The following is a 14,308-nucleotide window of genomic DNA, read 5'->3' on the forward strand; positions in this document are numbered from 1 at the left end:
GTCCCCTGCATCGGCAGGCGGACTCTCAACCACTGCACCACCAGGGAAGCCCACTACCTACTTCTTATTGCACGACCTTGATGTTCTCTGCAAATAGATCTCTATTCTCTATTCTCTGACTAAGAAGAAAGAAAAGTTTCTGAGTAAGAGAGTGGTGGAAAAGGAAAGGAAAAGGAAAAGGGAAAGGAAAGGAAAGGAAAGGAAAGGAAAGAAGGAGCGAAGAGGAAAAAGGAAAGAAAAGAAAAAGGGGAGTGACAATAGGGGGAAAACGCTGTTCTGTGATTTGAAACTAGGCCATTACCGTGACTAAATTCTTACAATTTTTTTGATTTTCAGCCACTGTTTTTTTTTCAGTCATGTATCTGCAAATTAGTGCCGTTGAGCTAATATCAATAACTTTTCTTTTTCATTTTTGATTCTTTATTTTAAAATGAAGGATTCAATCTCTGATAGTAGCTGCATAGATTTTCGGATTCCATATCAGTTCTTTCAAAAGGGTGTAATATGTCTTTCAGAAGTAGAATTGACAAATTCCTGAAACTTAAATCTACCAAAACACAAAAGTGGTTTTTTATTTTATCTACTGTGTTTTAATGTAAATATATAATACTTTAAAAAAACACCATATGCAGCTCAATTAATATGATTCATAGTGTTGTCATTAGAAATTGGTCAATAATCATGTTGAGGTGAAACAATCTTTACTTTGAAAATTACCACTGTTCTACTTTTTAACAATAGTAATGTATAGGGCTTCCCTGATGGTGCAGTGGTTGGTTGAGAGTCCGCCTGCCGATGCAGGGGACGCGGGTTCATGCCCCGGTCAGAAAGATCCCACATGCCGCGGAGCGGCTGGGCCCGTGAGCCATGGCCGCTGAGCCTGCGCGTCCGGAGCCTGTGCTCCGCAACGGGAGAGGCCACAACAGTGAGAGGCCCGCGTATCGCAAAAAAATAAAATAAAATAAATAATGTATCTCTGCCTCTTTTCTCAGAGTAATTGATGAGGGTAAGACTAAAATAAATAAATTCATGAAGAAAGGAAAAAGAAAGAAAAGAAGGAACAATGATAAAAGAATGAAAATACAATGGCCACATGGGCTCATATAGCCACACACCTAAAAATTTGGCTTGAAGTCCCCGGGCAGCCAAAGCAAAGAAAGGGAGATATGGTCTTATTATTAGATAAGAAGAAATGCACTAGTTCCTCAGGGAAGCAAATGTATTTTTCTTGTATTAATTTCACAAGGAACTCATGCTGGTGGGGTCTCATTTGGGGAACACTGAGAGATGAGTTCTATAGGCGAGGATGCCACACAGAGTCCCCCTTAAAAATCGAGGGTACAGCATTAAAACACAACCTAATTTAGGCAATTTTTAAACCCAAGTGTGAAGCTTTCTGTCCGCCAGCTTGAGTGAAGGCACTAATGGAGTGCTTAACCTTTAGACGCTCTTGTTGAGACTAGATCACAGGCGGTTTACTATCGCCTTTTCAGTACGGGCGTGGAAGGCCAGCAATGTGATGAGATAGTTGAAAGCAGATCCGTGGTCTAGACCAGAGACACTCAACCAACCACATTCGGGGCTCTTACCACCAACCACATCCGGCTCTCCGGCAGCTGTTCCACTCAGCCATGGCTGCCCCACTCCCCCAGAGTTAGGCCCTAGGGGTAAATACGGACACAACTTCTCACAGGGAGTTATTTCCAGCATATAAAGGATTGAGTATGCGCCTTCTGCAAACAAGGAGGAGCATATTCTTGGGGCCTATGCAATTGGGATTATCCCTGTGGAGTTGCAGAGACTGAGACTGGAACAGCTCTAGGGGACAAAGCATCCTCACCCATGCTGCACACCACTGATGATGTTTTACAAAGCGAGCTTTGTCATGCAGGGTGACTGGGTCCCAACCACAGGGGGCCAAGTGCCTATGACATTTCAGGCACTTTCCTAGGCTGGGCTTTCCGCAACCCCTCCCCAGAATCTGGGTCTCAGAGCCTACCCTCTCACTGGTCAGCACAGCCAACACTGACGTCCCCACAAAGATCTGATTTACTTCTGATTTTAGGATGTAATACAGTGTTTAAAATCAAGTTTAAATTTTAGTAAGTTCCTATCTGTTTCCCTTCATATACTGTCCTTTTGATGGGGATTTTTGCACCCCAAAAGACCTTCCCAACCAAGAACTAGATAAGCAAGATCCATGTTTATTCAAACAAAGTGAGACAAATCTTTTTCAATCTATGGATGGTTCACTGATAGGAAATGAACAGGGAAGTTAGTAAGACATTTCAATATCTTCACGACGACAAGAAATACTACATAGAATATGAACACCTTTCTGAGAATTCCTAAAACCACTTGTTTGATTTGTCATTTAGTGGGCTGAGAGACATTGCTTCAAGGTGAAGGAGAAACAGTTGCTCTGGACAAGTCCAGGAAATCTCTCCTGGTCCTAGGGTCCTAATCAGGATAGATCAGCTTCATGTAAATGTGATCTAAGCCTGCATTTGACATCTCTTCAAAGGATCAAAATACTGAACAGCATAAAACGTTGCTGGGTTTGGCTTCACTTATTTTTAACTTCTATCCTGATGCTTTGGAATGGCTTCTAGATCATCTAGATGCACATGCCCTGCCAGAAAGAATGAAGAGAACAGACACATGCTAAGGATTGCATATAACCAGAATGAGCTGTACTAGACTACTGATATATGCAAGTAATATTTCCCCATATCTATCCCACAGAGTGCCATTTAACATTATTAAATTTTGTATGCAAATGCATTTGGAAAGGAGCATTCCGTTTAATTTAACACAGCTCTCCTTAAGGAGAACAACACACAAACATTTTCCCCTACAAATTGGCTCCAGGTAAGGCATGAAAGCACATCCTACTGTTCAGGCTTCCAGAGACAATTCCAGAGACACATTCTTAAAAGTGGAGGAAAAAAACTGATGTCAAAAAGCTATCTACTTGGAGCCTAATACTGAAGTAAACCATGCATTAGTTGCATTGGAAAAAGTAAAAATCAGTGAAGAACATCTCCATCTCATTAGGAAGCTGATTTGGGAGGCGACACGGTCTCGCTCAGTGGGCAGAGGACCTTGGTGACAGACTGCACTTGGCCAGCCGACACTATATTTATATCAGCTAAAAACATCTCTCACTTCTGGGTACACAAACCGAAATACTTGAAAATGAAACAAGTGTAATACATACGTGCGGGAATAATTCAAATAATTCAGAACTGGGTACAATTTGAAATCGTATAACTTAGAATAAAGAACTTGTGGAAAATTCCAGCAAAAGTGCCATAGATGCTTAAAGTACAATCCCTTTGGTTTGGTCAGTTTCTTCTTGGCCATTATTAGAAGGGGAGGAAGCTGGAAATACACTCATCTCCAGATGATCCTCCTGGAAACCTGCCTAAAAGGGCGACATGTAGATTTGAAAATAAACAGGCTGAGGCCGATTAGGGTTAGAAAAGTTTCCAGGAGCTGATCTGTGACATTTCTATCTAACAAGAACATTGAACTCTGCCATGTTCCTTATCGAAAGTCAACCTGGAGCTATTGTGTGATCTGCCCAGGAAGGGCCAAGTCACCCACCTATTTCCCATCGAAAAGCATGCTATTTTCATTACATTGATGGTGGGCTTTTCAACTTAGAACTCCTCAGCAGTCATGCAAGCGTGTTGCCACCCAAGCAAAACTCACTATTTTCTTGCGTGCTACTGTTGCTGTTATTGTCGTTGTAGTTGTGTGTCTTTGTGTATCTGTAGGTGCGCGCGCGCGCGCGCGCGCGTGTGTGTCTTTGAAGGAATCCACATGGTAGGGGCTGGGAATTCTTGGGGAGGAGTCTATTGAACTGGGTGTCACTCAACTTGAAAGATCTGGAGACACCAACTGGCCACTTGAGGAAAGAGGACGGCGAGCACCCAGCTCGGTTCTGTCTTAGGTTTGATTGTATTTGAAGCAAGTATAGAAGAGCTGGAGTCTTCTGGGTCTTCCCCTGCCTCTTCAGCAATAATAGGTGGGAGAAGAAGGCCGTCCTAGCAGAAGCCAAGGCCAGGGAGTGGAATGACTGATAACAAAGGAGAAAAGCTAGAGACAGACGACAGGGTCCTGGAGGCACCGTGGAGTCCTCAGTGAGGGACCTCTTGGTCACACTTCATCTTCTTTGCAGGGCAGGGAGGGGTGTTGTGTATGAACCCATCTGCCTTCAGTCTTCACTTGGAGAGCACCAGTATGTAGACAAGAAGTTTAGCCTTTGAAAAAGAGTTAACTTGGACTTGGTAAACTATTTCAGTTTGAAGCCATTCAAGATTTTTTTTTTTTTTTTTTTTTTTTTTGCCCTCGCTTCGTGGCTTGCGGGATCTCAGTTCACCCCAGGGATTGAACACAGGCCACGGCAGTGAAAGCCTGGAATCCTAACCACTAGGCAACCAGGGAACTTCTGCCATTCAAGGTTTTTCAAGTATTTCTAAATACTTTTTCACTATGTAATTGAAAGTGACCTGATATGGGGTACGTGGGGAGAACTCAAATCCATTTACAGTAAACCCGGATAGCGGTATTTCCTAATATCATCTGTGTGTACATAGTACTTTTCCCTTCTAAGAGAGCATCCAAATCTTGCAAGAATAAACATTCACCTTCAAAAATCCTTAGGGTAAGTTAATACTTTTCAGATGTGCCAGCTCAGATGTCATATCACCACTGATGTGTGTGTGACTGCTGCCGAACACTCACTGAAACACATATATATGTGTGCGGACTCTGACGCATTAAAGTTCCGGAGGAGAAGCAGTGTGCTAGTATGGTAGTATATACATAATGAAATATAATACTGAAAATTTCATTTAAAAAAAGAGAAAGGAATTCCCTGGTGGTCCAGTCGTTAGGACTCTGCGCTTCCACTGCAGGGGGCATGGCTTCCACCCCTGGTTGGGGAACTAAGATAGATCCTATATGCCACACGGCATGGCCAAAAAAAATTAAAATAAAATACAAAAAGAGAAAATATGTAGAGGCATTGGAAAGATTGGAAGAAGAACAAATGCAAAGAGACACTCCAAACTTCTCCAAGTTGATGTACCATATATTTGTAATGTTTCTCTTTAAAATAAGTATTTTTAGTGCCACTAAAGATCAGTCCTCTGAATTTCCAACATCTTTTAGATTCATGGGGCATTTGAAAGTATTTACAGTATCTGGAAAGCTTGTGTACTGTGCAAGACTTTCTCTGGTTTCAAACAGTATTGTCTGGGCCTGGAAGCAAAACACAGTATCCTTCTGATGGCACTAATGGGACCCTCCTTGCAAATACCGATGTCATTGTGTACAATGACGGCTGCAAGAATAAACTTATATGGGAACAAAAGACTGACATGAACACAAAATCTATATATCTCAAGTCTCAGCTCCCAAAGAAATTGCCAAGACCACTATGAGAAACAACCTTTGAAGTGGGGAGTGCAGATGAGGTGTTATGCTCTTTTGTGGGTAGCTGTTTTTCCCCACCACACGAAGGGCTCATAATCTAATGGTTATCACTGGCCATTGAGCAATGGAACATCAAAGGTTTCTGGGGGAGTAGAGTTACTGCCAGATTTGACACTAAATCTGTCTGTGGGTCATATTCCAGTGTGAGTGACATGAATAATAGAATGATGGAGAAAGCTATCCATTAAATGTTGCGTTAGTGATCTATCTTGCAGCTACCTTGGAACACAATCACGGGTGGCAATTCTTTTAAAAATTATAGCTGTGTTGGTAATTTCATGTGTAGAAGGAATGGCATGACTATAACAAATAGATAAACTATAAAAACTGTTTTCTGTTTCACATTCAGACTTGTGCAATGTCACAGTACATGAGGACCTCCAAGACATCCATGGGGTTGCTTTGTAGAAGCAAACTAGCCTAAGGGTATGTCTGTACTTTGCCAAACACAGAATGAGAGAGGATTAGCCGGGTTTTTTTTGCGGTCTTCAAAATGCCAAGGGAGGCTTCGCTGGCTAAAAGAGAAGAAGCTGTCTTGCTGCATACTGGATAAGATAAAACTCAAGACATTCCTGCTGTTATTCTTTATTCTATCAAGAAACTGCAAATGAACTTGATGCTCTAGAGAAGCAAGAAGAGATATCACAATTATAAACACAGGCACATACAATCAGAGCCCTAGAATACATAAAACAAAAACCGACATAGCTAAAGGGAAGAACATACGATTCATCAATAATTGTTGGAGACTGTGATACAACACTTTCAATAACGGTTACAGCAACTACAAAGAAGAATAACGAGAATATAGAAGATTTCAATAACACTGTAAACTGACTAGAGCTAACAGACAACTACAGACGTTACCCAGCAACAGCAGAACACATGTTATTCTCATTAGCCAGACTTACCAAGAAAAAAAGGCAGAAGACTCAAATCAATAGAATTAGAAATGAAAAAGGAGAAGTAACAACTGACACTGCAGAAATACAAAGGATCAAGAGAGATTACTACAAGCAACTCTACGCCAATAAGACGGACAACCTGGAAGAAACGGACAAATTCTTAGAAATGCACAAACTTCCGAGACTGAACCAGGAAGAAATAGAAAATATGAACAGACCAATCACAAGCACTGAAATTGAAACTGTGATGAAAAATCTTCCAACAAACAAAAGCCCAGGACCAGATGGATTCACAGGCGAGTTCTATCAAACATTTAGAGAAGAGCTAACACCTATCCTCCTCAAACTCTTCCAAAGTATAGCAGAGGGAGGAACACTCCCAAACTCATTCTATGAGGCCACCATCACTCTGATACCAAAACCAGACAAAGATGTCACAAAGAAAGAAAACTACAGGTCAATATCACTGATGAAAATAGATGCAAAAATCCTCAACAAAATACTAGCAAACAGAATCCAACAGCACATTAAAAGGATAATACACTAAGATCAAGTGGGGTTTATTCCAGGAATGCAAGGATTCTTCAATATACACAAATCAATCAACGTGATACACCATATTAACAAATGGAAGGAGAAAAACCGTATGATCATCTCAATAGATGCAGTAAAAGCTTTCGACAAAATTCAACACCCATTTATGATAAAAACCCTCCAGAAAGTAGGCACAGAGCGAACTTTCCTCAAAATAATAAAGGCCATATATGACAAACTCAGAGCCAACATTGTCCTCAATGGTGAAAAACTGAAAGCATTTCCACTAAGATCAGGGACAAGACAAGGTTGCCCACTCTCACCACTCTTATTCAACACAGTTCTGGAAGTTTTAGCCACAGCAGTAAGAGAAGAAAAAGACAAAGAAGGAATCCAAATTGGAAAAGAAGAAGTAAAGCTGTCGCTGTTTGCAGATGACACGATACTATACATAGAGAATCCTAAAGATGCTACCAGAAAACTGCTAGAGCTAATCAATGAATTTGGGAAAGTAGCAGGATACAAAATTAATGCACAGAAATCTCTGGCATTCCTATACACTAATGATGAAAAATCTGAAAGTGAAATTAAGAAAACACTCCCATTTACCACTGCAGCAAAAAGAATAAAATATCTAGGAATAATCCTACCTAAGGAGACAAAAGACCTGTATGCAGAAAATTATAAGACACTGATGAAAGAAATTAAAGATGACACAAATAGATGGAGAGATATATCACACTCTTGGATTGGAAGAATCAACACTGTGAAAATGACTCTACTACCCAAAGCAATCTACAGATTCAATGCAATCCCTATCAAACTACCACTGGCATTTTTCACAGAACTAGAACAAAACATTTCACAATTTGTACGGAAACACAAAAGACCCCGAATAGCCAAAGCAATCTTGAGAAAGAAAAATGGAGCTGGGGGAATCATCAGGCTCCCTGACTTCAGACTATACTACAAAGCTACAGTAATCAAGACAGCATGGTACTGGCACAAAAACAGAAATAGAGATCAATGGAACAGGAGAGAAAGCCCAGAGATAAACCCACACACATATGGTCACCTTATCTTAATAAAGGAGGCAGGAATGTACAGTGGAGAAAGGACAGCCTCTTCAATAAGTGGTGCTGGGAAAACTGGACAGGTACATATAAAAGAATGAAACTGGAACACTCTCTAACACCACACACAAAAATAAACTCAAAATGGATTAAAGACCTAAATGTAAGGCCAGACACCATCAAACTCTTAGAGGAAAACATAGGCAGAACACTCTATGACATAAATCACAGCAAGATCCTTTTTGACCCACCTCCTAGAGAAATGGAAATAAAAACAAAAATAAACAAATGGGACCTAATGAAACTTAAAATCTTTTGCACAGCAAAGGAAGCCATTAACAAGTCGAAAAGACAACCCTCAGAATGGGAGACAATATTTGCAAATGAAGCAACTGACAAAGGATTAATCTCCAAAATTTACAAGCAGCTCATGCAGCTCAATATAAAAAAAAACAAACCACCCAATCCAAACATGGGCAGAAGACCTAAACAGACACTTCTCCAAAGAAGATATACAGATTGTCAACAAACACATGAAAGAATGCTCAACATCATTAATCATTAGAGAAATGCAGATCAAAACTACAATGAGATATCATCTCACACCAGTCAGAATGGCCATCATGAAAAAATCTAGAAACAATAAATGCTGGAGAGAGTGTGGAGAAAAGGGAACCCTCTTGCACTGTTGGTGGGAATGTACAGCCAATATGGAGAACAGTATGGAGGTTCCTTAAGAAACTAAAAATAAAACTACCATACGACCCAGCAATGCCACTACTGGGCATATACCCTGAGAAAACCATAGTTCAAAAAGAGTCATGTACCACAATGTTCATTGCAGCTCTATTTACAACAGCCAGGACATGGAAGCAACCTAAGTGTCCATCAACAGATGAATGGATAAAGAAGATGTGGCACATATATGCAATGGAATATTACTCAGCCATAAAATGGAACGAAACTGAGTTATTTGTACTGAGGTGGATGGACCTGGAGACTGTTATACAGAGTGAAATAAGTCAGAAAGAGAAAAACAAATACCGTATGCTGACACACATATATGGAATCTAAACAAAAGAAAAAAAAAAAAAGAAAATGGTCAGAAGAACCTAGGGGCAAGATGGGAATAAAGATGCAGACCTACTAGAGATGGGGGACTTGAGGATACGGGGAGGGGGAAGGGTAAGCTGGGACAAAGTGAGAGAGTGGCATGGCATGGGCATATATACACTACCAAACATAAAATAGATAGCTAGTGGGAAGCAGCCGCATGGCACAGAGAGATCAGCTTGGTGCTTTGTGACCACCTAGAGGGGTGCGATAGGGAGGGTGGGAGGGAGGGAGATGCAAGAGGGAAGAGATATGGGGACATATGTTTATGTATAACTGATTCACTTTGTTATAAAGTAGAAACTGACACACGATTATAAAGCAATTATACTCTAATAAAGATGTTTTTAAAAAAAGAGAGTGCAAAAAAAAAAAAGAGTGAATAGAAAATTCTACAGGATACATCATGTTAGGCTATCAAAGGATTCACAAAAATTTAAAAGGATTGAAAACATATAAAATATAACATTCCATACAATGAAATAAAGTAGAAATCAATAACAAAGAAATCTGAAAAATTTAAAAATATGTGAAAACAAAACAACACCCTCTTAAACAATCAATGGGGCAAAGAAGAAATCACAGGGGAAATTAGAAAATATTTTGAGATGAATGAAAACAAAAATACAACATTTCAAAATATATGAGATGCAGTTAAAACAGTATGTAGAAGAAAACGTATAGTTCTAAATACATATATTTAAAAAGGAGAAAATCTCAAATCAATAATAACCTAACTTTCTATCTTAAGAAAGTATCAATGGGACTTCCCCGGCGGTCCAGTGCTTAAGACTCTGCGCTGCCACTGCAGGGGGCACGGGTTTGACTGCTGGCTGGGGGACTAAGATCCTGCATGCCACAGGGCATGGCCAAAAAAAAAAAAAAAAAGGATTGAAAGGAGCAAACTAAATCAAAGCAAGAAGGAGGAGGAAAATATTAAGTAACAGAACCTAAATCAATGAAATGGAAAACAGAAGAATAATAGAAAAACCAACAAAGCTAAAAGTTGGTTTCTTGAAAAGATCAACAAATATGATAAACTTTTAGCTAGACAGGCCAATAATAAAAGAGAAGACTGCAACTACTAAAATCAGGAGTGAGAGAGGGGGCGTTACTACTGATCTTAGAGAAAGAAAAAAGGATTTTAAGGGAGCACTATAAACGACTGTATGACAACATTTTATATAACTTAGATGAAATAAGCAAATTCCTAGAAAGATACAAACTATCAAAACTGAATCAAGAAGAAATAGCCTAACAGTTCTAGAGGCTGGGAAGTGTAAGATCAAGGCGCCAGTCAATTCAGCTCCTGGTGAGAGCTCTCTTCTTGACTTGTAAATGGCTGCCTTCTCACTGTGTCCTCACAGGGCAGAGAGGAAACCAGCAAGATCTCTCGTGTCTCTTCTTATAAGGACATCAATCTCATCGTGAGGATCTCACCCTCATGAGATCTTATCACTTATCACCTCATCTAACTCTTATCACTTCTCAAAGGTCCCATCTCTAAATGTTATCACATTGGGGGCTAAGCCTACAACACATGAATTTTGGATGGACACAAACATTTAGTCCGTAATGCAAAACAAACTACTTGAACCTAGAAAATTTCTGATTGCCTTTATCCCCACTTTTCATTTTTGCTCTTTCACATTCTTCTGGTTTCTATCAGCAATTTCAGGAAATCACCTGATCCACTATCTATAAAGAGCCCATAAAGAGGAATTCTGTGGATGTTTGGCTAACACCAAACAAAGAGTCTAAGAAAAAGACAATGTTACTCAATTCTCAAGAGCTCTTTTCTGTTTTCCATTATAAGCTAAGAAGTATAAGCCTCAAGATTCCCATTATTATTATTGAAACATTGAGTAACAGCATGGTCCTGTTTAGAAAGAGTCAAACTGTATTAGATAGTATTTACTCAGCATTCACTAGCTACTGTTAGTTCTTAATTAGAAGAATGAGCAATGGAGTGGAAATTTTTAAATGATAATTCATCCAATGTTCCATTGTGTTAGGCTTGAGTATTAGGCTCCCTGAATTCTGTGCTTCAAGGAAAACACCAAAGTTGCATTGTGAAGAGGCCATTTTGGAGGCAATAAGAAGCCATCCAGTTTCATTATCTTGGTCTCTGGTGCAGCTACTCTGTCCTCTCCACTCTGAACTGGAGGTCTGCCAGTCTCACGCAAAGCACAAACCCCAAAGAGCTATTTTTGCTCATGAGTGCGTTTGTTGAGCTCTATCTAAAGGGCTTTGCAGAATAGAGAATGGTAACACTTGGAATAAATGGTGCTAATATCACAGGAAAGTTGAAAGCATGCTGTAGTTTGTCACAACGGCTGTCTCTGGGAAGATAATACAGATGCGGATAACTGAGGGAGATGAATGCATTGTGATCGCATCTATTAAGTGTGTTAAAGGGTAAGTCAAACAAGACTTATTCCTTTCACTGAAGCAATTCAAATTGCAGGAGTCATGCAGAAACCAGGCTTTACATGGGGGAATACCAGGTGGGCTCCTCCCGTAAGACGAAAAACCATTCTCAGTGTGAAAGTCAAACAAAAGAAAAAAAAAAAGAAAAAAAAAACTTTAAGAAAAGAGTCAGGATGCACTTAAGAAAAAATAAAATGATTCCAAGGGAAAGTCTTGGAACCATAAGCTCACTCATAACCCAGAGACATCACCAATTAAGCTTGGCAAACTGTGGTCTGCTACAGCTCTCTTCTTCCTTGAAACAGAGACCACAAAGAGTTCTGGGCATAAACACTAAACTTAGAGAAACTGACATGCGGTCCACAAGGACTATTCATAGCAGCATACTGCCCATGTGACTGGAGAATGGATAAATAAATTATGATGTTACGATAGAATATTATACAGCAGTAAAAATAAGTGCGCACATAACACCATGATAGCGTCTTAGAAACTGTGAGTGCAGAAGGTTCGCCTTGACTTCACCAAAGCACTGATGGCACAGAATTAATAAGCAACAGACACGCTCCATGTTTCCTTCCTCTGCTCACATCACCTAGAGAGACTATGCATTTCTTGGGCACGTAGACTGAGTTTTACGCAAGGCTGTGTATTCGAGCCCCAGAGGTGGTCTTCCCTGCTAAATGTGCCCTGTAATGGGCACCGAGGTGAAGCAGAGAGCTGAGGTCCTTGGACCTAGGCTGATGGCTGATGGGCTAATCCTCCCATCCAGTCCAGGGGGATTTTCCTGCAGGGTTTAAACTTGGTTGAAGGCCAAGTGAGGAAGTTTATCACCAACAGGGAAAAGCCTCCCTTCACAGTTCAGGGAGATCAGGGTCCACGGCCTCAAGAGTGACTTGACTGAGTGAAGATTAGAAGAGAGACCAGGATTCACTTAAGCAGAGAACGTAACTCAAAATGGGATATGCAATACCAAATGCCAGATTTTTGTTAAGGATGCAGGCAACAGTGCTGGACTAGAGAAAACTGCAGATTTACGGAAGAGATTTATGGTCCCAGAGAAGAACCTTGACCAGTCAATGCTCGTGTCTAGGAAAAGGGCAGATTGAAGAGCCTTTGGGTTTTTTCTGAAGCTAGAAATTATAATAAGCATTTTCTTCCTCTTTGGATTAAAGTAAAAGCACATGCTTCTTTTACCATCATTTATTGATGGTAAGTCTCTGGCTAAGTTCTTTATATGTATATGTGCTGTGAATGAATGAATGAATGAATGAGGCAAAAGTGTGGTTCATTATCACCAATGAGCAAACTAAAGTCACTTTGACTTAGAATTTGAGTCAAAACTGCTTAATGACCTTGATTTTCTGATTCTTCAAGGGCATTTTCCAGGCCAAATATCTCCTGCATGGAACATCTTCAACATACAAAGCACGCAATTCTCTGATGGCTTCTGGCAGTCACTTTTTGCTAAGCAACTCTCATGTTTTTAACAGATACATGTATAACTGAATCAATTTGCCATACACCTGAAACTAATACAACATTGTTAACCAACTATACTCCAATATAAAATAAAAAGTTTAAAAAAATAAAATTAAAAAAAAAATCCAGGCAGGGGACCAGGGGTTCTGAGTTCCCAGATGGAGACCCCACAGGGTACACATCCTGAAGGAAACATTACTTATCTCTTTCTTTTCCTTCTACACACCCTCAGGCTAAGGAGTTTTCTTAAACTCCTTATATAGAGGCTCCAACTGAATCTCGAGTGTACCTGCCATGCCGTACACCTCCAACCCTGGCTCACTTTCTGACCTTTCTGAGAGCACGTATGAAATGACCTTGTACCAGAGTGCCTGCTCCGGGTCTATCAGTAGCCAAGGGCTGGGACTTCCATGACAGCTCAGGAAGCACATCTCCCACTGGTAATTACTTCATGTTGCCCACGCCTGTGTAAAGCAGGCAAAAAGCAGTAAAGAGCAATGGGACACACAGGGGAAGCAGAGGCCTTATAAGGGCAGCTACATGTTCATTTTGCTGCAAGGTAAACGCTACTCACTGTTATCAGCAAGTTGCTAACTCCAACTTGGGGCAAGGGGCAAGGGGCAAGGGCACCTTTCTATTGATCAGCTCCAAGCTCACTTAAGCTTCTCCTTGAATCCTGCTCATTTGGGGATGAGATGAAACATACCGGCGGGATCTTTCCGGGTAAGAGACAGTCACGGTGGACTTGGAGACAGTGAGGAAAGCCAGAGTTCTTCGCTTCTTTACAAGCAGGCGTGTGATTTCAGCTTTGCCTGAGGCTGCTGTCTCCGGCTCCTGAGTGAAGACTGAGAACTCTGCCCCAGGAGTCAGCACCTGACCACCAAGGTGTGAACTCGAAGGCGGGCTCCAAGAGCCACCTGACGGAGAAGGAGGGCGTTTCCTTCTGAAGTGCCCAAGTCTTCAAAAAGGGCTGAAGGGCCTCCTGATATCTGGGCTGGGGTGCTGGTACTTCCTCCACCAGGGGGGCAGCTGGATGACATCTCTACCGCTGGTCAATTCTACAGAGACGCTGGGGTACGTGGCAATCATTTCACTAAGCCCCAAAGGGATCCCTGGGAGACGTACAGTCCAATTCAGAGAAAAGTTAACCTTATTCATCAAAGAGCCCTACACTCTTCTAAACCCTGGCATAAAAATCAAGTGTCTCCCCCCATAGGTGTGGATAACCAAGAAGAAACAATTCAGGTGATAGCAAGATTTTTTTTC

This window comes from Lipotes vexillifer, unplaced genomic scaffold (genome assembly GCF_000442215.2).
Source record: "Lipotes vexillifer unplaced genomic scaffold, Lipotes_vexillifer_v1.1 scaffold589, whole genome shotgun sequence".
In the NCBI taxonomy this organism is placed as follows: Eukaryota; Metazoa; Chordata; class Mammalia; order Artiodactyla; family Lipotidae; genus Lipotes; species Lipotes vexillifer.